Raw genomic sequence first — 27,001 nt, 5'->3', positions numbered from 1 at the left:
GCAGGGAAGAGGGACAGGAGCACCAAGGACAGGGGGAATTATCAAGTTTAGGGAATTTGTTTTGCCCGCTGCTTAGATTTCCAGCTCGTTTTAATGACGTAATGCTCCAATGGTGAGAAGCCAAAGTTTGCCCTTCCTGTGGTATTCCCTTAGGAAAAGCATATTACTGCAATGTAAAACTGAAAATTGAAACAGGCTGGTGCCTCACCAGAGAAAATGCCTCTCCCTTTTCCCTATTCAGTGAGGCAGGGATGAATGTTGTGAGGTTTGAAAGAAAAACTGAAAAAGCCTTTAATTAATCCCTGGAGGCTAAACCCTGCCAGATATGGACAGGATTTCTCCTCTGCCTCCTTTTCAGAGCAAGAACATGAAGCTGCCTTCCTGCTGCAGCTCTTTCCGGGGGATTCTCAGGTCCCAGAGGAGGATCCAGAGCATTTTACAGAGCTTTTTTTATAGAGGGAATGGCTGCCAGGGAAGCCTCATTGCTGTCCCAGGACAGGGAGGAGACAAGGAGCCCCTGCTCAAACTTTTGGAAGCTTTACCTGCTGGGAGGAAACTTTTCAAGTTCAAGGTCAGGTCTGTTTGTCTTCCCTCCTGACAGACGTAAACTGTTATGCAATATTCAGGAAGTCACTTTTATCAGACTCAATTCAATTTCTAAGATTAAGAGGATGGAAAAACAAATACTAGTGCTGGATGGAAAGTGCTGGCACTAACCAGTCCAACACTGTTTGGACAGGGATTGCTAACAGGGTATCTCTTATTTCCACAAGTCGGTAGGAGCAGGTCGCAAAATGTGCTGCTTTTTTGGGGGCTGACAAGGAGGAAGATTAACCCTTGCTTAGAGGGCAGAAACCATAGCAAAGTTTTTTTGGAGAGCAACTTCTGTGCTTGCTACTGCAGCATCTGGGAGCATCCCAGGGTGTAAATTCAGGGCTCAGGCCCTGGCAGAGGGCAGAGGACTGCACTGTTATCAGTGCCTGTGCTGGACACCTTTGCCCTGCTGCCTGGCAGGGGTGTGGCTGCAGGGCAGGTAAAAGCTTTGCTCACAAGAATCCTGACTTGCAAGGGAACAGACAAAATACAGAGCATGTGCAATTTTCACAGGGATATCACTTGGCACAGCACCATGGCCCCATTCAGAAAAGGCACTGGGAGAAATCTCAACTTGCAGAGGGAAAACTGTCCTAAGCAAGACCCAAGCTGGTCCTATGACCCACAAGTCCTGAAGTCCTTAAAGAAAAGCACCAGGAACTGCAAGGGAGGAGGATGGATCATTTGATCTGTGGAGATCCATGCGAGGGATCACACCAGCCTCAGCCCAGAAGACATCCCTGCTTTCATGACACTTTTTCCAACCAAGGTGCTTATAGAGTTTCAATAATAACCACTATGGAGATTAGTTCAGTGCTTTCTGTTGGTACAGGGAAAAACCCTGGAAATTTAGCTTCCAGCACTGCGAATTCCCTTAATTCGGTACCTTGTATATAGGTATTATACACAGAGAAAGTTAAAATGTAGAAATAAGGAGCTCTGGAGCTTGATAAAAGCTAAGGGAGAGCCTGAGGTTTGAAAGAAAACCATTAGCAATAGCAGATTTGCAAGTTCAGCTGTGGGAAGGACCACAAAATCCAAGCACATGCTATATATCTTCTTTTTATTGACTGCTTTGTGGGAAGCTGCATTTCGTGTTGGAGTTGGGAGCTACAGCTTGCACTCTGTGTTGATTTTGATTATAGAGTGGTGGTAATTAAACCTCTGGAGCATTAAGTTACCATTTTAACCAAATGCCTGCATTTTATCTTGATGGGAAATTGAGAGTGAGACTCAGATTTTCACAGTAAATAAAAACTGTTAGCTGTTCCACAGATAATCCTTTTCCTCAGCTTATATATGAGAAAATCCTCCTGTACAGTTTCTTCCAGCCTTTTGCAAAGGCACACACTCCTTGAAGAACCTCAGCAGTAGCCCTGCCAGCTTCTGCACAGTGCTCAGCTTGTAAAATAATAATTATAATCATAATGTGTCTCCTTAATGACACTTTTAATCCAGAGACCTGTGTCCTTATCTCCATGTAAGCAAACAGAAGCATGCAGAATTTTGCTCCAGTGATATAAGTGGCTAGGGTCAAAGTCAGGAGTTACCCAGCACCCAGGTTCAGTCTATCAGCAATATCCCCTGCTGTCTCTGAGGTAACACTCTTATCTGCAGACAGATAGGGAAGGTGCAAATCTGGTTAATTTTTAGACAGTTCTGTGCTGACAGGCACAGCTCTGCCCCGCTGCACACTTGTAGCTTAGGAATTGGGCAAATGCAGCCATTTCAGGTTGTTACTGTCACTGTGCTCCATCCTGAGCCCACCTGACCAGTGACTGAAACAGGTGAATCCCTTCAATCCACTATTTTACTGCAATTAGCAGCAACGTTGCTGAAGTCTGAGATACTCGGCAGAAGGCTGTGAGGCTGCAGTGTGTGCTGGCTGCCTTGGGTGCAGGCAGGGGCATTAATGCTCTGGAGATCAGTGATTCTGATAATAAACAGTTGCTTGTGCAGAGGATTGGGCTGAGCCCTTTCAAAGAGAAGCCGTTGCCACAGAGCCTTTCATCCTCTGCTTTCGGAGTGAAGTGCATCCTCCCTTCCCAGAGCAGCAGCAGGTTTAGCACAGCGTTTGCAGGGTTTGCTGGCTGCAGAGGCAGGTATTACTCACCCAGCGGCTCCTCATGCAAATGTGCTGCCGTCAGTGGGATGGCAGAGCCAGGAGCTGGAATTCAGGCTGCTGGAGATGCCATCTGTGCGTGGCACCGAGGCCAGGGAGAGGCACAGGGTTCCTTTGGGGCCGTGTGTCCCAGCAGACAGTGCTCCTGCAGATCTGTGCCTTCACTGGTCACACTGGAGCCTGGGAGCTGCATCTTTTGGTGGGGACCAGAGTCTGAGACTGCATCACTTCACCTTCCCCATCACTCCCCCTGCAGCCATCTGTGGAGAGGAAATGTCTGTCGCAGCACCGGGGGCAGGCACAGGCGCTCCTGGCAGCCTCAGGAGAGCTCCTGGCTCCCTCGGGGAGGCTCCCAGGACGAGATGCCTCCAGCGCACAGAGCTGCTCCCTCCTCAGCAAGGCCACCTGAGCCAGGTGTGATCCACATCACCTGCCAGAGGCCAGGAGCAGCCCTGCCCCTCCAGCCCACCCCAGCTGCAGGAGGAGTTTGGGGTCAAGCAAACCCTGAGCCAAGGCTGGATGAAGGTTTCTCCACACAACAACGCAGGTGTTACTGCTGTGGGTGGGAGCGCAAATAGAGTCAGGCAGCTTCCAGTCTGGAGAGGATCACAAAGAAGTCACTTATTTTGGAGAAACCTTGAAAGAGTACAAGTTATTCTATTATTCTTATCTAATAAAGGTAATGAAAACTCAAGGAAGTACTGCTGCTGATGCTGCTGGATCCAGGATTTCACAAATTCTTCCCATTGTACCCTACTGAGATTTGATGCCCTCCAAGTGTAGCAAATATATCCCCCAACCTATTTCCACTGTTCTACATTCTGGTTTTATACCCCAAAACAAACAAACAAAAAAAAAAATCAACGTAAAATCCCATTTTTTTCCCAACCCAAGCACACTAAGGAAAGAAAACAAATCTACTTAACAATTCTAGATTTAAATATTTAAGGTAAGAGAAAGAAAAAGCTGATTGTCTTCTCCATTTGACAGGACAAATATAAAAGTGTCTTCTTTGAAAAATTAATCTAAGCATTATTCTGCATTCTGACATTAAGGGAAATGGTGCCTGATTTCATCTTTTCCCAGAAATGGTAAACTGCTCTGGTGGTTTGGAAAAACATAAGTAAGAATCAATTTTTCAATTATTTTTCTTTTTTTTCCACAGACCATTGGCATTTTTTTATTTGAATGATGGCCAGAGTTATAAAGGATAAGCCACCACAAGACAAAAAAGAGTATTTTTCTGCTATGAACTTCTGGAAATATCAAAAGAAACCAAGTTGGTGTGAGCTGGTGTCCCATGAGGAAGAACCAGGCTGGGTACACCCACAGCCACCAATGTTTTGTGACACTGGGTAAGTTACCAGGATCAGTTATGATATTAAAAAAAAACCCATTAATCAAAAAATAAATTAGGGAACTGCCCAAATAACTCAAAGGACTGCAAGAGCAGCCCAGTCAGTATTTCCCCCTGCTCCCCCCCCACACCCCCCAGTCAGTCAGGAATAGATTGTTTTATGCCATCCTCCTTCTTTTCTCCATTTCCTTCTCACCAAAGTGATACCAGGCTGGATTTCTTGGAACTGTGTCTCAAATTCACTCTTTTTATCACGTCTAAAACTTTATTTTTTTAAAATAATCTCCTCCAAGCCTCCCTCTTCTTACATCAGTTATTACAAACTTCAGTTTTAGCAGTTACCCTCAAAGCCACATCAATTCACTCCACAACCATACCAGTCCTTCAGTTACATAATTTACGAGCTTCTTGCCTTCTAGTCTTTATTCCTGTTACCTTTGCCCATCTCCTCTTACCTGGCTGAACCAACAACCTACCTACATACGGCCAGCCCACAACCTTTGCCCCACCAGGCTCTGTAATCCTTCTGTCAGCTCCTTCCCAAAGCTCAGACTCACATTCTGCCCAGCTTTCTTTCAAGCCTGGGAAAACCTTCCCGATAAAATCTGAACAGCCACTCCTTTCTCCTCCTTCAAAACTATCCTTACAACTCACTTCTGCCAAAAACCCAGCCAAACCTAGCTTCAGCTGTGGCTGGGCAACATGAATCAGGATTTTCTTCCCTCCTTTCCTTGCTCCCTATCTCTGCTCTCAGCTAAGCATTAGCCAAATCAAATTATGCTACTGAAGAAAGGTCATTGCCTTATATATATACACATACACACATATGTATTTTGTGTGTGTGCATGTGCTGTGTATCCCCTTGGCTCCTAGTGCCTGCAGAACAGAAGTCACTCAGGGCAGGGATTGCCTTTTCCCATCCACTTTTGCAGAGCACCTTGCAGAGCCGTGGCTCAATTCCTGTACAGGCTCCCAGAATACAAACATGTGCTGATAACAGAGCATTCCCTGGAGGAAAGGTGCAGCAGAGCTGGGAGCCACCAGTGAACTGCAGCTGGCACTGGCACAGAGCAGAGGGGGACAGATCAGACTGATCAGACAAGGACCCGGAGTGTCAGGACGAGGGGAAGTGGCTTCAGACTGACAGAGGTTGGTTATTACAAGAAATTCTTCTCTGTGAGAGTAGTGAGGCCCTGGCACAGGTCGCCCAGAGAAGCTGTGGATGCCACATCCCTGGAAATGTTCAAAGTCAGGTTGGATGGGACCTTGAGCAACCTGATCTAGTGGAAGATGTCTCTGCCCATGGCAGGGATTGGAACAGGATGTACTTTAAGGTCTCTTCCAACCCAAACCATTCTATCATGATTCATTGATGATTGATTAATCAATATTACAGTTAAAATATCCTTTATGTAGTAAAACACTTGAATTCATAAGAATTAAGCACAGAGGAATGAGACAGAAATCTCTCACCTATCTTTCCAGTGGCTCCAGGACATGATGAATCTGAGAAATGCAGCTGAGGTGTGAGGATACAACCAAAGTTACTGTGCCAAGGTGGGTGTGTACTGCCCAAATGTCCCTTTTCCTGTTGTCATGATGTGGGACAAACAGCAGGTTCCATGTAACACAGGGCCAGGTGTGTTCCCAGAAAAGCTGAAGCCATGGCCAGGTAAGAGGCTTGGTGTATGTGCCAGAGTGGATGTTGCTGTGGTTCCAGGTAAAATATTGTGTATAAAACATTAGAGGTGAGGAGATGAGTAAATCACTTGGCTGAAGAAGATTGGGACCTATTAGGATGTCTTCAGTGTCCAGGTACCCTTTAAAAAGCTGTTTCTAAATAGTTAATATAAATTGCAGGTTTTTTATAAGTACAAGCTATGTAGATTCTGTGACGAGAGCGAGCTACAAGAGCAGAGAGCACTGAAACTGGTGGTGTCAGGTGTGGAAGTGACCCCCAGCATCCTCAGAAGCTCCTGCAGTTCCCTGGTCTAGCCCATCACAAAGCTTAAGCACGGAAGCATCCCAGATTCCCTGCATTTAAACCAAACTTCATTTCCAACAAAAAACTCCCAGAGTTTTCAGCCTTAACTCCTAAGCCAAACCCATATTACAGCAGCTAAAATGTCAGAGCTAATTAAGAAGAGGAAGCCATGCATAAAGCAGCCAAGATGTGCATCTGCCACCAAGGAGAAACCCCATTCCTGCAGCGCGTGCCAGGACCCGGCGTGCACACCACGTCCTCCCAGAGGCAGGGAGCTGGCTGGCAATCTGGTCAGCCCTGAATGACATGTTGGAGTGCTGACTTCCCTTGTGGTTTAAAAAATAAAATAAAAAAAAAAGCTTTAAACCCGTGATTTTAAGTGATGCCCAGGGGTATGTTTAAGGAACAGCCAGTACCAGATTCCACCCTGCCCGCTGGAGCAGGCTCTGGTGGGGCTGCACAGCAGATAAGAGACCTCGGTGTTGGGCAGTTAGTTTTGACCATCATTATATAATATTGATGTCATATTGACTACACATATATATGCTGGCACGGGGACTGGAATAACATTGATTTATTAAGTTGATAGTGTGCGCTGGTGCCAAGCTACCAGGTCATTGATCAGCTGCCTGGGCTGAACTTCAGCGTGTAATTTCCAGCACAATGTGACTGATCAGCAATACCATAATTGGTAGCAAATGTCCTTCCTTCTATTTGTTTTGTTAAGTGGCTTTTTCATTAACACAGCAGAGCCAAGAAAATAAATATGACTTTACTATTGGACTGCAGGCAGAGAATAGCTGAGAACTGAATGCAGACTGGGACAGGACTGTGCAATATTGTCAAACCAGCACTCCTCACTCCATTTTTTAGTTATAAATTTTCTATTTTGCTGCATTTAGGGCCCTAATTGCTTCAGAAGAGATGGCCTTTGGCTAGAAGGGACTTGGCCCACATTATGTTTAGTAAAACACAAATGTATTGAATTCATGCCCCCAAATGCCCTAAGTCAATAGGTTTATTATTAGGCAAAGCCATGATGTCTCTGCTTGGAATATGGCCCTCAGATGTCCCTGCTAAGAGAGCAAAGTTCAGCCACTGGGAACAGGCTCTCCGTTCCTTACAGCAACACCCAGGCATCTGAACCAGCTGGAAAACTCAGAACTGGCACAGAGACTTTAAGGGAGGTGGCACCTCCCTCCTGAACACCAAATCCAAAGCTGAACCAAGCAATGGCTCCATTCTCCAGAGCCTCATCCCAGCTCAGCCCTGCTTCTGCAGGACCACATGAAATGGGATTTGCTCTTTGAGACAGCAAAAAATGCCAGATAGGGTCTGGGCGTAAGTTGCAAAGTTCCTGAAAATATTGACTCAAGCATTGTATCTGTGAGCAAGTGCAATTATTTGAGCAGGAGAAAGACAGAAGTGAGCTGCTGTGGCACCAGCTACCCCATGAAATGGCTCTGTGTATCGCCCAGATTATTGCATGCCCTTTCTGATTTCCAACAGATATAGAAATCATTGTCTTCGGGGTGTGTGACTCCTCAGTACCTGCTTTTAAATGCTCTTTCCACCTCTTATTTTACCCTCTTCTATTAATGTCAGCCCATTTCTGGCGATGTTCTGAACATACATGAGTGTGTAGGGCCTGAGCAGGAGTAGTGGCTATCTGGTGACTTCACAGCAATGAAACATTATTACAGACCTTTCACATGAGTCACCACAATGCATTAGAGGAGAAAAGGCAATAAAAAAAATAAATGTCAAAAAGAATAAATGTATTGAGTCAGGAGAGAAGAACAAATCCATTATTTTTCACTATTTTCAGCAGTTTAGGACTCTGTACTTTTATACTTTTCATCCACTGGACTCTGCCAAATAGAGCCGTTGTTTCTCTCCTGTAAGCTCTCTGAAAATATCTGGCAATGGTTTACTCCAGTGTGAATAAAACTAAAGACTAAGCTATTTAACCAATGTGTGTCCTTTGAAGTGTTGGATTTGAATCTCCAGGATACCAGCATGTTGCAAACAGGCACACTTCATTAATGATGCTGAAACATTTCCTCAAATCAGGATGGAAGTGTTTGATACCTATTGTTTTATTTTCAGTTCAATTCAGTTGCAGGTTTCAAAGGGCTCTGGAGCACCAGCCCTGGGGATGATGCAAGTTTGACTGAAGCAGTGGTGAGCAAGGCATCACTCCCTACCTGTTCAGGGCATACAGGGCTGAGGACTCTGATTTTGTCTACACCTTATAAAGAGCTCAGCATAGTCATTACTCAGCAAATAACTAAAAGAAACAGGTTTGTAATTTGGTTTGTTCAGAGGGTTGTAAATTATTAGCATTTACTACGCCTGGTGCATGTACAACCCAGGGAAAACACCCTTCGTGTAAGGGCCTGTCCTGCAACTTCTGCTCAGAGCGTTTGCTCCTTGCATGGGGTCACAAGACATCACCTCATTAATGTCAGGAAGCAGCAGATGCCCTCCTCCATATTTCATTTTGGATGTGCTCTTCAGTGCTCTGGTGCCTGGAGCTGCTGAGCCCCCCACCTCCCATCCCAACCTGGCTCCTTCCTGCATTGCTGACAGCTTCTGTCCCATCAGCAGTTCCAGACTGCTCCTTCCAAAGCCTAAATCCCAATTCCACAGGAGCTCTACCTCCCCAAAGGCCAGAGCAGTGCTCCCAGCAAGGCACACAGCAAACCAGAAGGTTGCTTTCCATGCAAAGGGCAACATAAATCTGCCCAAAACGATTGGAGGGGGTGCATTAATTGAGCCTTGAGTCTTTTCACCCCTGCTCTTGGTAGGGAAGAAGGTTGGTTTGGTTTGCAGCTATTCCAGAAGTTTTACATGAGAGGGAAACGCTCACCAGCTCTCAATGATCTGTCAAGGGCAGTGTCTGCTTCTTGGCAGGAGCCTGTGCTGAAACACCAGCGAGCATCTCTCCCACTCCCAGCACAGCACTGCTGCCAGTGACTAAGCAGTTTCTATAAATCAAGCTGCAGCAGAGTTCAGAAGCCTAATAATAATCTGAAAATGTGCAATAATGATAATATGGTGGTTTTAATGGTAAGAAGGTCACAGATAAGTATAATAGGCATTCTGATGTTGAGACTTGTAGCTTGGCTTCAAATAATTTTAACATTCTATTTGATGTCTAGTCTTAGAGCAGTAGAAACTGGAATTAAACAATGCAATTCCAACACAGCAAAGCTGTAATCTGATTTTATGTCCTACTTCTAGCCTTGCTGCTTCACCTTTTCCTCTGAGCCCTTCGTCTCTCCCACGATGAAGTATTTGTCATTGCCTGTCTGGGGGCTGGAACCAGCCTGCCTGCTGGGATGCCAGCAGTGCTGCTGTTCCCCATCCTGCTCTATTTAGCAGCAGAGGCCACCACAGCAGGTGGATGTTCATGGCTTGGCTGTGAATGTCCTCCCCAGTGCCACAAACATTGCATCCCAAATGCCTGACAGTGCCCCTGCAGCTGGCACAGGACAAGTGCTGCTCATTCCATTTACTGGAACTGTCTCATTAATACTTTGTTTATATTGGTGCAACTTAATCCAGCTAATTGCCATCGTGAACCAGCAGCACATCAAGGCCCTGGCTAGAAAGGACTATTGTGCTGCACCAATGTAATCCTTCTAAAAATGTCCTGTGTGGGTACCTGCCAGTTTTCCAAGACTCCATCTGTGTAGCACACTGGCACGGAGGGTTTTGCAGACCTTTGATGTCCGTGTGCTGTGTCTCCAAAGCAGGCACAGCTTTGCACTGCTGCTCTTTTGGGGCAGGAGTGGTTTGTTCCACGCGTGCTCAGTACCAAGCAGTACCAGACACTGTGGCTGGAAGTAATAGACATTCCCAGAGCGAGGTTAATGAAAACCTTACCAAGGGCTGTCTTTATATGATTTTATTGGGAGAAGCCATTTTCCTGGAGTTTCCTCACATAGTCTCAAGTGCAGTGTGGTTCAGGACAAGGCAAGCTCTCCTCAAAAAACATGAAGGTTCAGCTTTGGATGTTTTTTGAGGAGGCTGGGGACTGATGCCGAGCACCTGCTGATCCAGCTCTGTCCAGTGCCATTCATTAGACCTTTCATCTGGTCTAGTGTAAGTTTCTCTGCTCAGTACAGGGGGGTTGGAACTGGATGATCTTTAAGATCCCTCCCACCCAAACCATTCTGTGAGTCTATGATTATCCAGAGTTGTTGCTGGTGGCACAAACAAAGCAGGGACTTTGGTGATGCACAAGCTTTGCCATGGTCTGCTGTGCAGAAAAAAAAGGAAGGAAACATCTCTGGATGCATAAAACCATCCCACAGCAGCAGTTTATCCATCAGCTTAGGGAAAGACTCCCGTACCAACACCAGCCCTTTGCCCAACACTCATCCTTCACTGCCTGCATGCACAGTGCATTCCAAAGCTGCTCCATCATTAGGGAATAGAGAACTTAATCCATAATGTGCCATCACCTTGCAAAACAACACCATACTTATCAAGTATCCAAATAGTCCAGCCCCTACATCACACTCTTGTCACACAGTCAAAGACCTGGAACTCAAGCTGGAAAATAATCCAGCTGTATGTCACTTCAGTGTGGTGGTTAACTATTACCATGCATGATGTGTGGGTGGGGAAACTGAGGCATGGAGGGAGAGCAGTGTGCTTGGGATCCTGCAGGTCCTGCAGCCTCGTCAGGCCAGGGGGAGAGCCTTGCTGCTCCATCCCCTGATCCCATGTGTGCCCACACAGCTCCTGGGGAGCCTGCACTCCACTGCTGCCCTGGTTCAGCGCCTGGCTCTGGCTCCCCTGCAGCCCAGCTCCTGATTGAGACCAAGGGTAGCTGGAGGAATTAATCAAACCCTCACCTCCTGCTAATCCCCTGCTCTGCCAGCAAGTACACCACCAGTATTTAAGCAACTAAAACTCAGCCTGATTTTCTGAGTTCCTGGATGTCTGCATTGAGTCCAGAGACATCTGAGGTTCCTCAGAACTGCTGAAAATCAGGGCATTGCTCTAGAATTAGTATTTATGTCTCTTTATATAATCTTAAATGAGGAGAATAGCAGAAGCCCACAATATCCTACCTGAGCTGAAACTCAGATGAAGGTGGTGGTACAGTCAAGGCACTGCAGTGGGTTATAGGAGATCCTGCAGAAATCACTTAATTTCTGTGTGCCCTATTTCCACATCTGTGAAATGGGGATAACAAGACATCATGTTGTGAGGTGCTGAGCCACGAAGAGTTATTATGGGAGCTGCAGAAGTTGCTATAAATACCTGAAGAACGAGGGCATTCGGTGTTACACTAATAGAATACAAAGTCTGTAAAAGCCTTTGCATTTTAGAGATGAAGGTTTGAGATCACTACAGGAAGCTTAAAAAAATCCTCCCAGAGCTTCATCCACAGGCACTGATGTTCCCCTGCAGAGAGGGGTGGTGGGAAGGCAGAGTTTATTCTTTGCAGGGATGGGGATCTAAAAGCCTTCAAGCTGGTGACTGCTTGAACTTCACTTGCACAAGGAGGAGGTTGTAGTTTCAAAAGTGAGCAGCAGGGCTTTGGAGCTCACTTTCAAGTTCAAATTAGGGCAGATTTGGAGACCACAGACATTTTACCACTGTTGGGCTGGTCTCTTGGCTTTCTCATGAAGTCAGGTTATGTCAAGTCCTCTTCACATCACCCAAATAGTACAAAAAAGCTTTAGAAGAAATCCATCCTAGGCTTCCCACAGCAGTTCTAGCCCTTTCCTAAATTAAAAAGGTCCTTGATTTCTGTATAGCTGTGACCTCCTACTCCTTGGACTTACAGAGGCACTCCTGCCAGATCCAGCAGATGCAGACAAAACTGGGTGAATTCTAAGGAGAGGGGAGGAGAAAGACCTGCCCCAGCACAGGTGGTGCAGCAAGGCTTGTCTGGAATTACAAACCTCCCTGTAGGTTACAGAGCCTGTTTCTGTGGGCAGCCACAGCTGGCAAGTCTGTGCAGCACAGCCCGGGCCGGGAGGCAGCAGCAAGCAGGCTCAGACAGGGGCACAGCTCCACCTGGTTGTACCTCCACTCCCAAGGGGTGGTCAGCAGCCTCTCCAGCTTAGAAACCCCCAGCGTTTCTCCTAAGGGGCTGCAGGAGGTTGGCTTTCCTGAGTAACCCTTCCCAGACCTTTGGAAGGAGCCCATGGATGCCTCTGCACTTGCTGCAAGTGAAAAATTCTAGAGGAATCTCAAGTCTCACGCATCAGAGGGATTTGGAAAGGCTAATCCCCTTCCTCCTCCATGGCTATCACCCCTGTGCAGGTTAATTTAGCAAAAAGGCAGCAAAGAAGCTCCCCATTGAGGGTTTTTTCCCCGTGCTGTGCTGGTGGCTGTGATGAGAGGCAAAGAAGTGGTAACAGGGGAAAACTGTTCCCATCTCACCACTGTTACCATCATCCCTCATGTTTACTGTATTGGCAGCAAAAGGGAGGTGCCTCAGGCAGAAAAATACCATGAAAAGTATCTTGCTGCTCCCGACCTTGTCAAACAATATTTGTTCCTGGTGAGATGTTTCATTTCTCCAATTCAGCTGTTTTCCCAACAAATGGATCTATACCTTTCACTGGTTGCTTCTGCAGGTTAAAAATTGACTGAACACACTGATTTCATGAGCCCTCTGGAGCTCCAGCAGCTCCATCAAAGCTGCAATCAAATGTATTTATTGAGCACTATATGTGAGAGAGATTAAGATGAATTGTGAGTCTCTCCCTGTTAATTGCAGGTCCTACCTGACCATCCTGCATGTGCCAGTCAGTGGGGAAGGAGAAATGAACTTACTCCTAGAGCAGCCATGGCTAAAATGTGCTGGACAAGGTCAATTTGAAGTGCTACTCTGGCAGAGTAGCTCCCATTCACATGGGAAATGTTCAGCAGAAGGGGATGAGAACTCAGATCAGTGAGTGCTGGAGCCACTGGAAAAATATGTGAAAGATTCCTGTTTAATTCCTCTGGGTTTAATTCTTATTAATTTGGATATATTACTACATAAAGGATAATTTAACTGTAATATTGTTTAATTAATCATGATAGAATAGGTTAGGCTAGAAAGGACCTTAGAGCCCATCTTATTCCAATCCCTCTGCCACACTTTCTTTTAGACCAGGTTGCTCCAACATGGCCTTGAACACTTCCAGAGATGGGGCAGCCACAGCTTCTCTGGGAAACCTCTTCCAGCACCTTACCACCCTCACAGGGAAGAATTTCTTCCTAATATGTGATCTAGTAGTCAATTAATGTTCATTAAGGTGACGAGGTAAACTCAAAACTGATAAAGTACACTGTTGGATGTGCTGGAAGAAATCCCGGATGCTCATAAATCAGCAACAACCAAGGAGAGCCCCAAGTGCTGTGTGGGTAAATATAAATGTATATCCAGAGCCACAGCCTGGGAAAGGATCAAGTTTTGAGTCAATCCCCCTAAGCATTAGACTAACATATCTGGGGGGAGAAAATACTCCAGGGGAACAGGTTTTTGTGCACACACCCACCACCACATCTCCTGGATGCTCTCTGCAGCCTCAGACAGGGTGAGACTGAGCCAGCTGGACCCCAGCATGGTACAGTCTGAGACCTTTCACACTTGACAGAAGATGATCTCAGTCACATGCCCATAGTTAAGGAAGAACCAGCTTTTAGAGATTTTGACTGCAGAGCTCAGTTACAGCAGAAAAAACTGACCTCAGAAAGAGTCCCAGCCTCTCTCCTGCACTTGGGAAGGATTCAAGGCAGAGAGGATGCAAGGGGCAGCCTCACATTCTGAGATGGAGCAAATGAAGAATTTGGATCTAAAAGCCTCCAGACTCTGAGGGAGTTCAGGTCCAAATCTGTGCTTTCCAGCTTCACACTTCTCCCTTGTTGTGGTATCTCGTTTCACTTGGCTCTCTGGCCGTGTTTTTCAAGCAGCAGCCGTGGAAACCTATTGGTTTCAGTTCTGTCTAATATTCTGGGAAACGCTTCAGAAAGCTGGAATTTGACCAAGACTCATGTCTGAGCTCCACTGGACCCTTCAAGCACCACTGTTAGCATTCTAATAATAATAATATTTCATATGTCAGAGGCCTGGATCCAAATCTCACCCTTAAAGAGCTGCTTATCACAATGAGGTACTGCATGGTGCAGCTCTCCTTGAGGCACCCATCCTCTAAAGAGGCATCCATTTCCACCCATTTACAGAAACTGCCAGGTTATTGCTACAAACCCAAAGCAGAATCAGTCACATCTGGTGGCTGCAGTTCCACTGTTCTGGAAACACTGCTCAAAACCTGTGTGGGGCTCAGGGTGACTTTGAGGCCACTCCAGCTTCTCCTGGCCCCACAATGTCCAGCCCAGCCCTTCCTCATGCACCTTAAGCAAATCCACCACCTCTATCCAAAATCCTAAAGCAGTTTTATTTAAATTTTTAGACTTCCAGCACATGCATGTTTCCTGTTATTTCATCAAAGACTTGGATTTCTTTTTGGTGACATAATTTGTCAACACATGCAGTTCGTAACAGAAAAAAAGGTTGATCAAAGAATAGCAGGTAAGTCTTATTTACTGCCTGATAACGAGCTAAATTGCTGCTATAGCTTTGTATTAGCAAGCTCCATGTTTAGGGCTTTTATCAGCATTTCAGCTGCAACACACTCTTCAACTTTGGATAGACAATTTAATAATCAGAAAAGAGGTTTTTTCCCCCCTGACAGAGCTCAGTGCCAATGTTAGGATGCAGAAGACTGTAACTTACAGCCAGTGATTAATCCAGGCAAAATACTGGATGTGCACCAGGTGCAGAAAGATGGGAGCAGTGCTCAACTGACTAACCACGAGATAACAGTGCAGGTCTGCAGTGCTCTAAAAAGAGAAAACCTCTGCTTGGGAGGGGAGCAAAGGCAGCAGAAATGGTGCAAAGTACAAAAGCAAGCTGTGGGCAGCAGTAAGTGTCAGAATTTAGATTCAGCCTCAGTTTGGGATAAAGCCTCAGTTATTTGGATTGATCAGTCCCATTATCCAGCAGAATAAAATTCATTTTTTTCATATCATATAGCCTTCTTTAGGAAAATGTCAGATATTTGAAGACTGCTTCACAGATGTCACTGATGCCTCCCTTCCTGGTAACACCAACATCCTGGGTTTCAGTCTTGGGTGGGATGCCAGGGGGTCAGGCAACACCTTCCAGACTGACAACCTAGACACACAGTACCTGTGTTTTCAACCATTCATATCACCTATAAATAAAATTTTAATCTTTTTTTAAAATTCATAATACTTCAGGAGTACAGGGCTCTGGGAGCATGTGGTGGTCCTGTGTCAGCTGGAGTCTGTGGGTGCATCTGAACATTCCATATCCCTTTGAACTTCCCATTGCCCTCCTGCACCCAAAGAAGGGCATGTCATACCCCACACTGCAGTAGTAAGCCTAATCCACCTATACCCAAAAATAAAACTTTGATTCACCAACTAGAAGGTGGCCCTGGACCATCATCTCCCCAGCACAAGCCCTGTAGTCCTGGGGAAGGGTCATATCTTACTGACTTCTTCAGCCTATGCCACGAGTCATTTTCCTAAACTTAACTCCAAACAAAGAGATTTAAGGTTTAAAAATGCTTCTAGGGCTGGAAGGCAGGAGCCCAGCCTGGTAACCCAGCAAAGCCCTCAGTACCTGAGCCAGGGGAGCAGAGCAGCCCCACAGGTCACAGCCAGGCTCAGAAAGAGCCCACATCATCAGGTGAGTTCGTGGAGATGGGGCAGCTCAAGGGACACCCACAGGTCAGGGGGAGATCCAGGGAAGGTGATCCAGGTCAGACACCATCCAGCAGCTCCCAAGCAGGTCCATCATGGCAGAAGGTCCATGAGCTGAGCCTGAGGGAGGGGATGGAGCCCAGCACCTCCCTGACACAGCTCAGGCAGAGACGGAGGGTCCTGGGCTGAGCTTGAATGGGCTCCTGGGTGAGGGTGTCCCCAGCTGAGAGGGACCAGCTGCTCTGGGTCTTTGATGTCTGTTAGTGCCCACGCCTGACCCTGGAGCTGTGAGAACATTCACTTCCCTTAAAAGTGAGGAATATGTGACAATATCTGTACTTTGCATGTGACAATACCCAAACCTGCATCTGTACCGTGCTTCAGCTGTTTTTAAATCCAGCCTGGACAGGTTAGCAGTGTGCTGTAAGACTCTGCTTCTGGTTTTCTGTATGAGCTGTAAATAATGCCCAGCAGTCAAGGTATCTGTGAAAGAAACACACGGTGAGACAGGACCAGCTCCTCGCTTATGGCTACATCAAAGGCAAAGCTGCTCCCTTTAAAGGCAGACAGGAGACCTTTATTTCTGGAGAAATCCACACCCTGACTCCCAGGCATATGCACAAGGGAGGGTTTTCACCTTGTGACTTAAGTGACTTGAAACAAATCAGATGTTGAACCATATGGGCTTGGGGCTTTTTGAGACTGTAAACTTTTTTCATTACAGACAGAGGTACTGACGAGGCAGCTGTGTGCTCCAGAGCTGCAAGCCAAGGGGGATGAGGACACACAGGGGGAGTGGGATGGAGGTGACGCCATAAAGATATACAGGGAGATAAAACTGCAAAAGGTGATTGCATGCTGCTGGGTCTGGCGTGACAGCAGGACATCACATAAAGGCTGAAGGGCAAAGTCTGCTCCCTTGGGAGGCACAGTGCTGGCTGAGCAGCAGTCTGAGGGCAGTACCTGCGCTCTGCAGGAGACAACAAACCACTCCTGCTCTTGGCTTCGGCTCAGCTGAGCAGCCCAGAGGGGTTAGAGGGCTCAGACCACACATTATGCCTGGAGCAAGTGCCCATTACTCACTCTGTACAGCTCCAGAGGGCCACATTTTGGCTTGTAAGCTCTGCACTTGTCATTTATCTTACTGCTGACTCTTTCTACTGTGCTCTTCTTTGCTTCCCCTACACCATTGCATTGTGCTTATTTCAAAAACAAGACCATTGTTCATTCTGTACTGTCTCACCCTTTTCCATTCCCTATTTCCAGTGGACTCCATTAGGTAAGTGTGTAACAGAGCAGCTGAGAACAGCAGACTTACAGAAAAAAAAGAAAAAAAAATCCCCAAAACCAAGCAAGCAAGCAAGCAAGCAAACAAACAAAAAAACCCCAACCCCAACAAACAACAACAACAAAAACCAACAACCAAACACCCACACCAGAAAAAAAGGAAAATAGGTGTCTGTGCCCCCTTGTCTAAGGCGAGCCTGCAATGAGAAGACATCTCATTCCTCACATCTTTTCTTGTGTTCATGGATTGCACAGACACAAACAGCTTGTCACCTAAGAGGGATGTGAGCCCCCATAAGAGCTCTTGAGAGGTGGGGGAACGTTTGTCCTGGCACCCTTCAGAAATTGTATTCTTCATCCTCTGTTTATGCATTATATTGAATTGTTAAATTTAAAGGGGTCTTTTAAATTGGTTAATGTTAGATTTTCATTTTCCTCTAGATTATTTTTAAAAGAAATTCTATAAGAAAGAGAAATTCTGCACAGGACAAAAAGCAGAACACCATCAGTGTGTCAAAAGCCATACTGAAGTTAATATTTGATATTTTCTCTTTTTCTTCTATCCCCATAGCCTTTTCCTCTTTAAAATTAAATTAGAGCACTGTGACATGACTTGTGCTTGGCAAATCTGTATTGGATGTTGTTCATCTTCTTATTTTCCAGGTATGTGTCTATTTGCTCCAGCATTTTTCTGGATTTTGAGAGTAAGCTGGCTGTTGTACAATTCTCCTGTTCTTTTTTCTCTTACCTTTCCCACCTTTTAAGATAGGCAATGCATCAGTCTTCCCAGCCCATCCAGGAATTCAGATATACCATTAATAGTTCTGAGATTACAGTTTTTCAAGGACTGCAGGATTAAGTCAGCCCCAGCCAATTTCAAAATCTCTAACTTATGTAAGTATTCTTTAACCTGATTTTACCCTAATCTGTGCTGAATTTTCTTTTCCTTAGCATTAATTTAGTAAACTCTTATTCACTATTTACTTTATACTGAATATTGTGAAATAGGCATTAACTAATAGAATCATAGCAGCATAGAATCACAAAAGGGGTTGGAATGGACCTTAAGGATCATTTAGTCCAAACCCCTCAGGAAGACAAACCTTTCATTTGCTTTTCCTCACATTTTTAATGGGCTTAAGGACTATTTCTTGTTGACCCTGATGTCTCTTGCAGGCTGCATTTGGTTTTCTACCTTTTCCATTTGAATTTTCCCTTATGTATTTGAGCTAATCTATTATGATAATTTTCAGTAATCTTAAAATTATAGTTCTTTGTTCTGATGTTGATAAAGCATTTATGATTTAGTAAATAAATTGCCTTTCTTGTGCTCTCTCTCGGGTAGTAGATTTCTGCCTTTTCTCTCCAATGAAAATTTGTCCATTCTCTGATTTTGCTGAAGTTTGAATATAAAGTTCTTGCATGGTTTTTTGTTTTTTTGGTTTTGTTTTGGTTTTTTTTTGTTTTGTTTTTTGGTTTTTTTTTTTTTTTTTTTTTTTGTAGTTGGCTGGTTGGGGTTTATTTTGTGTGTGTTTTGTTTTGTGTGTGTTTTGTTTTCAGCTTCTTCTACAGCAAACAGCTCATGAAAGTGTCCATGGGAGCCAGAACTCCCTTGGCAGCATTTCCCAAAGAGCTGAGGGTCTTTGGCCTTGCTGTGGGGCTTGTGAAGCTGCAGAGAGGCACAAGTGGCCTCACAGAACTTTGCACTGCTCTGCACCTGGGCTTGCTGGAAGAGCCTGTGGTACCAGATAAGGGTTTTCAGACTGTGCTATCTGCCTGACCAGTAAGACTTGTATAAAGTGCTCATGCTGCCAGAATTCAGTCTGAATTTGCAATTCCCTGGCTATTCATCATTTTTTCCAAGGGTCATGAAGAAGATATCATGGAGCTGGCAGTGCTGAGCCTAGGATGCATCAGGGAGTTCCCCATACCAGGAACTCAGCTATAAGTCTGCTTTACACATCTGGAGCAATGGAAATGGCCTCAATTGAGGTTATAAACTAGCTCATGATGACATTTCCTGCCAGTTCTGTGTATCATAGAGGATGTGCATGCACTGAAAAGCCTTAAATCATTTCTGAGCTGGAACAGAAAATCAATCTATTTAAATATGTTGTTAAGAGTAAAAGGTTCATTGAAAACTGCCTTGTCCTTTCAGGAGCAGAGACTCAATGGTGTGTATAGAAATATCCTTCACAAAGTTTCATCCCATACATTTTGTTTGAGATGCTTCTGGGGCAAGTTGAGAGTGGCCAGTTCCCCTCACTGCATCATTTTCTAGACTTATATCAGCAGCAGGTTTCAGTCAGGCTGAAGATCAAAGGCTTTGATCTCCAGTCATCTCAGCATAACTAAAAGGAAGCCACATCTGGAGAATTTATCTAATTCTGCAAGCTATAAATACGTATGGTTTTGGTACTATGCAGTTAATCAAAGGGCTGAAAGAGAATACATGTGCCAACCTGCAAAGGTTGGATTGTGCTGTAGGAACTGATGAAATACTTTCTGATGCCTATTTCTGTGTCTAAGTAAACCACTCAGTGGTTTAGCATTTTGTTCTGGTGAACTCAGTGCCGAGGACACAAGCTTTCCTGAGTCCTTAAGAATTAAGTCACTTATTCCTAAGCAAATATAAGTTTACTACAGGGGAATAGCCCAGAGACTTTCCTTGCAAGATTTTGAATCAGCCCACTCTGAAGACAGGGGCCTCAGGATAAAACTTGGATCTAGGTCTGAGTCCTGAATTTTTCATTCTCAAAATCTGGATCAGCTTAAAGAGCCTGGATTGCATCTCTGATTTTTCCCATTTGCTCAAAATCAGCCTTAAACAGCACCAAGTTTAATTTAATCAGGCAGCACTTAAAATCTGTAATCAGGCTCCAGTGGTGACTCCCTGCTTCAGCCTCTGAAACACAACTGATTTGTGCGCAGAAGCACCGAGACAATCGGAACTCCTGATTAGCTGAATCCTCCACTTGTGGGATTATTTTTAAGCTTAGGTACTTTTGCTGCAGGTTTTTCAAGAGTGTGTAGCTGCTTTATTTGAAGGCTACAGCTAAATGCTCATGGCAGATCTACAGATATTGGAGTGGCTGAAGGGCATGCTCGCAGGTCAGTGGCCAAGGTCTGTGCTGGGAAATCGGGGGATTTGCAGATAGAACACTTCACTGAGAATGTACCCCACTATTTCTGAAGACAAACTGGAAGAATGAGTAATGAGGATCCCCCAAAAATACTTCCAAACAAACAAGCATCAGGCCTTACACCCACCTGTGCTGCTGCTGGTTTTCCTTGCTGAGCACCATTGCTAAGGAATCTCCACATGTCTTTTAGCTGCCAGACCTGAGACCCAACTGCAAAAAATGCCAAAACTCAGAGAAAGAATTTTCTTTGTAGTCATCGTTGTTTCTCTCCTTTAAAACCCCATTTTCCACAAGTAGGGAGGAAAGATCTGTAATGAAAGGCAAATATTGAGGAGCAGCCCAGGACAGCTCCCAGTTTCCCAGCAACACAGACACTCTGATCATGACTATTATGATTTCACCTTTTAAAGAATCTCCTGTCTATGGCTAATTTTACATAATGGTCTTTATTAATATTAATTATGTCTCAAACTCATGTGTGATGCAGCTAAGCCCTACAGTTTTGAGGCAAACCCAGTTACATGACTGTGAAAGGCATGAGGACTGTGGTGAAGTCAGAACTCCCCTCTCCTGACGCCCTCGTCTTTGGGACCAAACCCAACCCTGCCTCCTCCCCAGCTGCAAGGATGGCTGCTCATGGTTTCCCAAGGAATGATTACGCTCTCATAGCATCCTTCACCTGGCACAAACAGCCTTCCAAATCTGAGCAGTACCTCCGAATTAGAAGAGATGGAATAAATAGTATTGTGCTGTAAATGCAGCACGAAAAGTCATGTTTGGGAGACAGTCTCACCATATTTTTAAGCTTCTCCACGTTTTAAAGAACAATTTCAGAGCAGGACTGATTCATTTACAAAGGAAACCACTTCTTCTCTCTTCAGGCACTTGAGAGAGGCTTGTTTCACTGTTCTTGTTCCTGCCAAATACTTGCTACAGTGAACTACACAGAACCACACTTACTCATCAGAGGACCGTTCTCTTGGGAAAATATTTCCTTACTTTGCCATATTTAAAGCAGGATACTCAGAGTTCTCTAATTGGAATTCTGTCGACTAAGTATTTTTCTTGACCATTCACACCCATCACTGGGTAATGGAAATTTGATTACTGATGGTTTGCATCAGAAGAAAATAAATTTAATGCTTTCAACTGGTACATGTACATGGAGTCTGTCCATACCACTTTTTTCATTATCTGGCATAGGGTAATTAATTATTATTAAACCTTGTGTGCTGAGTTTGGACAACTACTTTCAGCAGAAGAGAATTCTGGATGGTGAAAGGGCCATTTAAAACCTGGTCTCCAGGGTTTATTTTACCAGATTTTTGCATGCTTGACTGACCAAGTTTGCAGTGTGAAACCCAGGGGCAACACAGAAACTTCGGCTTTGCACTGGTTTTGAAAAAAAGAAAATAAATCTTAATACTCTAAAATTTATCCCCAGGGTTGAAAGAAGTGAGTACTTTAATTGCAATGGGTGTTCAATAATTAGTAAAGTGAACCACTGGAGAAACATTCCAGCAGTAGCAGTTAAATATTCTCTACAGGGGAAAGTGAACATGATGAAAAGGCTGCAACTATAGATGTACCTCCCTAAATACACTTCCTTTGTAGGACAGAGTCACCAGACTGAAGATTAAAAAAAGCCACAAGGCAAGCAAAAATAAAGAAATCTGATCCTATTTGTGGATGTGTTGATGAACAGGGTCACACAACCTGCTATTCTCCAGCCTAGGCGTGTAAATCCCCACTGTAAACCCTGGAGGGTGAAGGAAAACCATCTTTTCACTGACTATAACCTGAAAGGCAGTTTTATGGGTGTCTCTGTATGGGTGTCTTGTGGAGGCCAGAGCTCTGAGGCTGTGGGCAGCCCTGGCTCCTGGTGGTGTGGGGAGGTCAGTGTCCCAGCCCTGCATCCCAGGAAGATCTCCCACCCAAGGTGCCTGCACTGACCTTTGCAATGTTAATTAGTTGGAAATGGCTGAAGGAGGCCTCTGCTCTTGGAATGTTCTGACTTCACATGGTCACTTCTCATAAAGGGTGAAGTCTTTCTTCTTACTTATCATAAAGTGTGAAATGTCTGCTCTGGTCCCTGTGCCTATTGCCAGCAAAACCTGACCAGTGTGAAACACTAGCCAAAGGGATTTGGGTAGAATTTAGAAGCTCTGAGCTGGGGTCAGTGTTTTGTTTGTGTGTTCTCATCCATCGTGGTTCATTCCTCAAGCAGCACTACAGACCATGAGTGCCAAGACATTGCTCCCAGCAAGCAAAAAATCCTCGTAGCAGGAAACTCTAAATGGCTATTTTATTTAGTGTTTGGAGACCACTTTTCCTTTTATGGACGTTAGCACCCTTGACACCCCTGTGATCAATACTGGGGGGCTTACAACCAACACAAACCCAGGAGCTGCTGTCAGTGTGTCTGTGCTGTCAGTGTGTCTGTGCTGTCCGTGTGTCTGCTGTCAGTGTGTCTGTGCTGTCCGTGTGTCTGCTGTCAGTGTGTCTGTGCTGTCCGTGTGTCTGTGCTGTCAGTGTGTCTGTGCTGTCCGTGTGTCTGCTGTCAGTGTGTCTGTGCTGTCCATATGTCTGTGCTGTCGGTGTGTCTGTGCTGTCAGTGTGTCTGTGCTGTCAGTGTGTCTGCTGTCAGTGTGTCTGTGCTGTCCGTGTGTCTGTGCTGTCAGTGTGTCTGTGCTGTCCGTGTGTCTGTGCTGTCAGTGTGTCTGTGCTGTCTGTGTGTCTCTGCTGTCGGTGTGTCTGTGCTGTCAGTGTGTCTCTGCTGTCAGTGTGTCTCTGCTGTCAGTGTGTCTGTGCTGTCGGTGTGTCTCTGCTGTCCGTGTGTCTCTGCTGTCGGTGTGTCTGTGCTGTCAGTGTGTCTGTGCTGTCAGTGTGTCTGTGCTGTCGGTGTGTCTGTGCTGTCAGTGTATCTGCTGTCAGTGTGTCTGTGCTGTCAGTGTGTCTGTGCTGTCGGTGTGTCTGTGCAGACACGGTTTCTGTGCATAGGCATTACTGCTCAGGAATGAGACTCCACATTCCAGCTGCTATAAGGCTGCTGGATACTCAAAACCACCCTCACTTAAGCTCTGAGTCAAGGGTACTTCAGTTTCTAGTTTAACCCTTGAGGAATAAAGCCCGAGCCAGCGCTGTGCACAGGGCTCTCAGAGGAAGGCAGGCAGGCTCACGAGGCATTTACTCACTCACAGGCTGAGTGTGCACACAGATTTAAGTGGCATATTAAACGTCTCCAGGCGATTCTGAGCCCTTCAGAACCCACATCATCACTTGCTTTCTGCTTTAATTTTGTCATTTGCCTCCTGGCCTCTGTTGGCATGGGCTGCTTCATGATTCCTGCCCTCAACATGTTTGTAACCACTCCTCCCATCACCAGATATGTCCCCTTTTCACAACCCTTAAGTACACATTTGCCTTTACTCCTTTCTGCTGGGGCCTTTCCACTGCTGTCAGTTGCTTGCAGAGCTCAGATTTCCTCTGCCTTTCACCCAGGTCAGCATCCTCACCTCCCTCCAGCAGATCATTGCAGTAAGTGACACTGGGTTGTTCCTCTCAAAACTCTTTAAGCTCAGACCTGAAGCAGACAACATAAATTTTGAAACAAAGCTCCGAATCTTTATACAGTGAGGCATTAAATAATACAGCAGCCTCATGAATTCAGGCAGAATTCATAACTTTGATACAGCTGAAATGTCCTAAGCCTTCACTTCATATTTCCATGCCTTGATGCTACAGGAAGCTGATGACTCTCTGAGGGCTTCGCTACAGAAGAAAGTTGTATTGCTGCAGAACTTAATGTGAATCCATAAACTGATGCAGTTCGACTGGAGCAGGGACTGCGCTGCCACTGATTTCCATATAAAGTGGCTTATTATAGGTTAGTCAAATGTGGTCCCAACCAAACCAGGAAAAATTGATCTTAACTTGTATTGATTGAAATGTAGAGATTAGGTGTAGCAGGTGGCTTTGTCCTGTAGATGATCTCTGAGCTGTGTGGCTGAGGACAGCTCAGTGAGGTGCCAGCACAGGGAGCTCTGTCCCCAGAGGGATTCTGTGCCATCCCTGCAGTGCCTTGTCCTGTGCTCCAGACATAGCTCCTTTCCCTTTGGTTGGTGTGGAGGTGCTCGTGCTGTACCCCAACATCTGCCTTTACAGAACTGCAGTGGTTTTACCTTCACCCTACACACCTCGATGGGAAAAAAGATTGTACAGAACAGTGTTCAGCTGTTAGGTGGAGGGAGCAGATAAGAAGCGACTCTTTCTCTAATTTTAGTGTTTCATTAATTGATATCTATCAGCTTCAGATCCTTCAGATTCATCAAGACATGTAATTTTAAAAGCTCTAGGCACCATATAAAGCTGTAGGTCTGTACTGTTAGACAATCACACACGACACCAATGACTTTCCTTCGGTAAAAAACTCTGAGCTGCAATTTTTCATTCGAACTTTTGCCACAGAAACAACACCTTGGATCTAGGTAGCAGCTGACACAAAGAACAGTGGGTGAGGAGATCCTGTTTTGGATGTGTTTCCCTGGTTATTTTAGGGACTTGTTGAGTAACAGTGTGAGGAGAGCCCACTCCATTCCCTGTGTGTGCCTGGAGTCTGCGCTGTGATTAGTGGTACTTCACAGCCCGTCTGTGAAGCATTCTGCAAAGTTTTCAGACTGAATAAGTCACAATATTACACACATTTCCATAATGATGCCTGTGTATGCTGATGCATTTTTATTAATTGAGTAGCCACCTGGGAAATTCCAGTCCTAGTAGCAAGTCCTAATATGTATGGACCACATATTAGCTAGGAATGACTTAAAATACATCTCAGGGGTGTGCTATCACCCGGTGTTAACACCTGCAGAAAAGACATTTGTACAAAGCAGAGGAATTGGTCAAGGCAAGCCACGAGGAGCCCTTTGCCCCAGGACCAGAGTGGGAACAAATGGCAATAATTATTCTGGAGAGTGAGTAACTGAAATTCCTGTTACAAGGACTGTTTTAGCCATAAGCTAGTGAAAAGATGAAAAACTGCCATCAGAATGAAAAGTGCTAGAAGCAGCAAAAACACATGCAACAGCAAGGTTAGCAATTGGGTAGGAAAAAGGAGAAAAAAACTCTGCAGAATCTTCGCTCTCAGCAAAAATTGAAGGCAAAACCCAACAGATTCTGTTTAAAGAAATCGTTTACAGCGATTTTCTTTACTCCCAAGTTAAAGTGTGCATGTTCTCATTCCAGCTGAATAAGGGAGCCTTTTTGCTGATGCAGAACACATCTTACTAGTTCATTTTCAGTACAATGCACAGAGAATTAAGTGCACAATTCCTGGTAACAAGAATGGAGATTGCACACGTCTCCTTCCTTCCTGCACATCACAGAATAAATAACTGGGAGTGTAGGGCAGAGAATGCCAGACACATCACTCTGGCTTTGGTTATCAGGACTTGAAGGGCTACAGCTAAAATCTACCCTAAAACAGAGGAAATATTTCTCTGTATAGCAATTCTTCCTATCTACCATTTACAAGAGCAATGACCAGTCTTAATATGCAGCAGCTGAATACAAATCAGGCTGAGAGCTCTGCTCTGTGCAAAACCATCAGAAATAAATGCCTGAATTTTACTTTCTCAGGAAATCATGTCAACATCAGCACAGCCAGGTCTTCCTTCCAGTATAATCTCAATCAGGGCACAATTCAGCTCTGATGGGCTTTTGTAAGTATGGGACTGACCTTTCTGAGCATGTGACATGGGCTTCAGTGGCTTCAATACCCCTGATCCGCCGAGGTGATGAGCTCCTCGTTGAGCTCCTCGGGGTTTAACAGTGTGCAGGCTCTGAGCTCGGCCCTAAGCACTTGGTTCAGCATCTGTGAAACAGGCATGACATTGATCCTGGGCTTGCACGGGTCTCAGCCAGAGCAGAGGCAGAGCTACATTCAGGCATGCAGGGGTGGGGTGGGGAAAGCGTTTTTCTTGTGCAGCAGAAAGGCAGAAAAGATCTTATTAGAGCAGCTCCAAAGGAGGGCCATGAAGATGCTCTGAGGGCTGGAGCACCTCTTCTGTGAAGACAGGTTAGAGAATTGGGGTTGTTCAGCCTGGAGAAGAGAAGGCTGCAGGGAGACCTTACAGCACCTTCCAGTGCCTAAAAGGAGCTTATAAAAAGGGGGGAAGAGTGATTTTTTTATACTGGCAGACAGTGACAGAACAAGGGAGAACAGTTTTAAACTAAAAGAGGAGAGATTTAAGTTTGATATTAGGAAGAAGCTCTTCCCTGTGAGGGTGCTGAGGCCCTGGCACAGAGTGCCCAGAGCAGCTGTGGCTGCCCCATCCATGGAAGTGTCCAAGGCCAGGTTGGATGGGGCTTGGAGCAACCTGGGACAGTGGAAGGTGTCCCTGCCCATGGCAGGGGGATTGCAATGAGATGATCTGTAAGAGCCCTGCCAAACCAAATAATTTTATGATTCTATGAGTATTGAGAAAATAATTTATGACAAATCTTCCAACCTGCTTGTAAGATTATCATGTCTGTTGGTTTATAGCTTCATCTAATTGAATGTTTTCCTTTCTCAAGAAAAAAGGGGGTGTCTCCCTGACTGCACAGAAGGTGCTGGACCCTCTCTGGAACTGGGAGTAGCTAGGACAGGGTCACTGTCTCCTTTAGTATTAAAGTTTCCCCTCCCTGGGGCAGAGGGGCATGGCCAAACCATGGCTTGAAAATGGCCCAAACTACTCTTTAGCCCTACCTAGGGCACAAATGAT

This window comes from Pyrgilauda ruficollis, unplaced genomic scaffold (assembly GCF_017590135.1).
Source record: "Pyrgilauda ruficollis isolate IOZ18807 unplaced genomic scaffold, ASM1759013v1 scaffold57, whole genome shotgun sequence".
NCBI lineage: Eukaryota > Metazoa > Chordata > Aves > Passeriformes > Passeridae > Pyrgilauda > Pyrgilauda ruficollis.
This window is presented reverse-complemented; position numbering follows the sequence as displayed.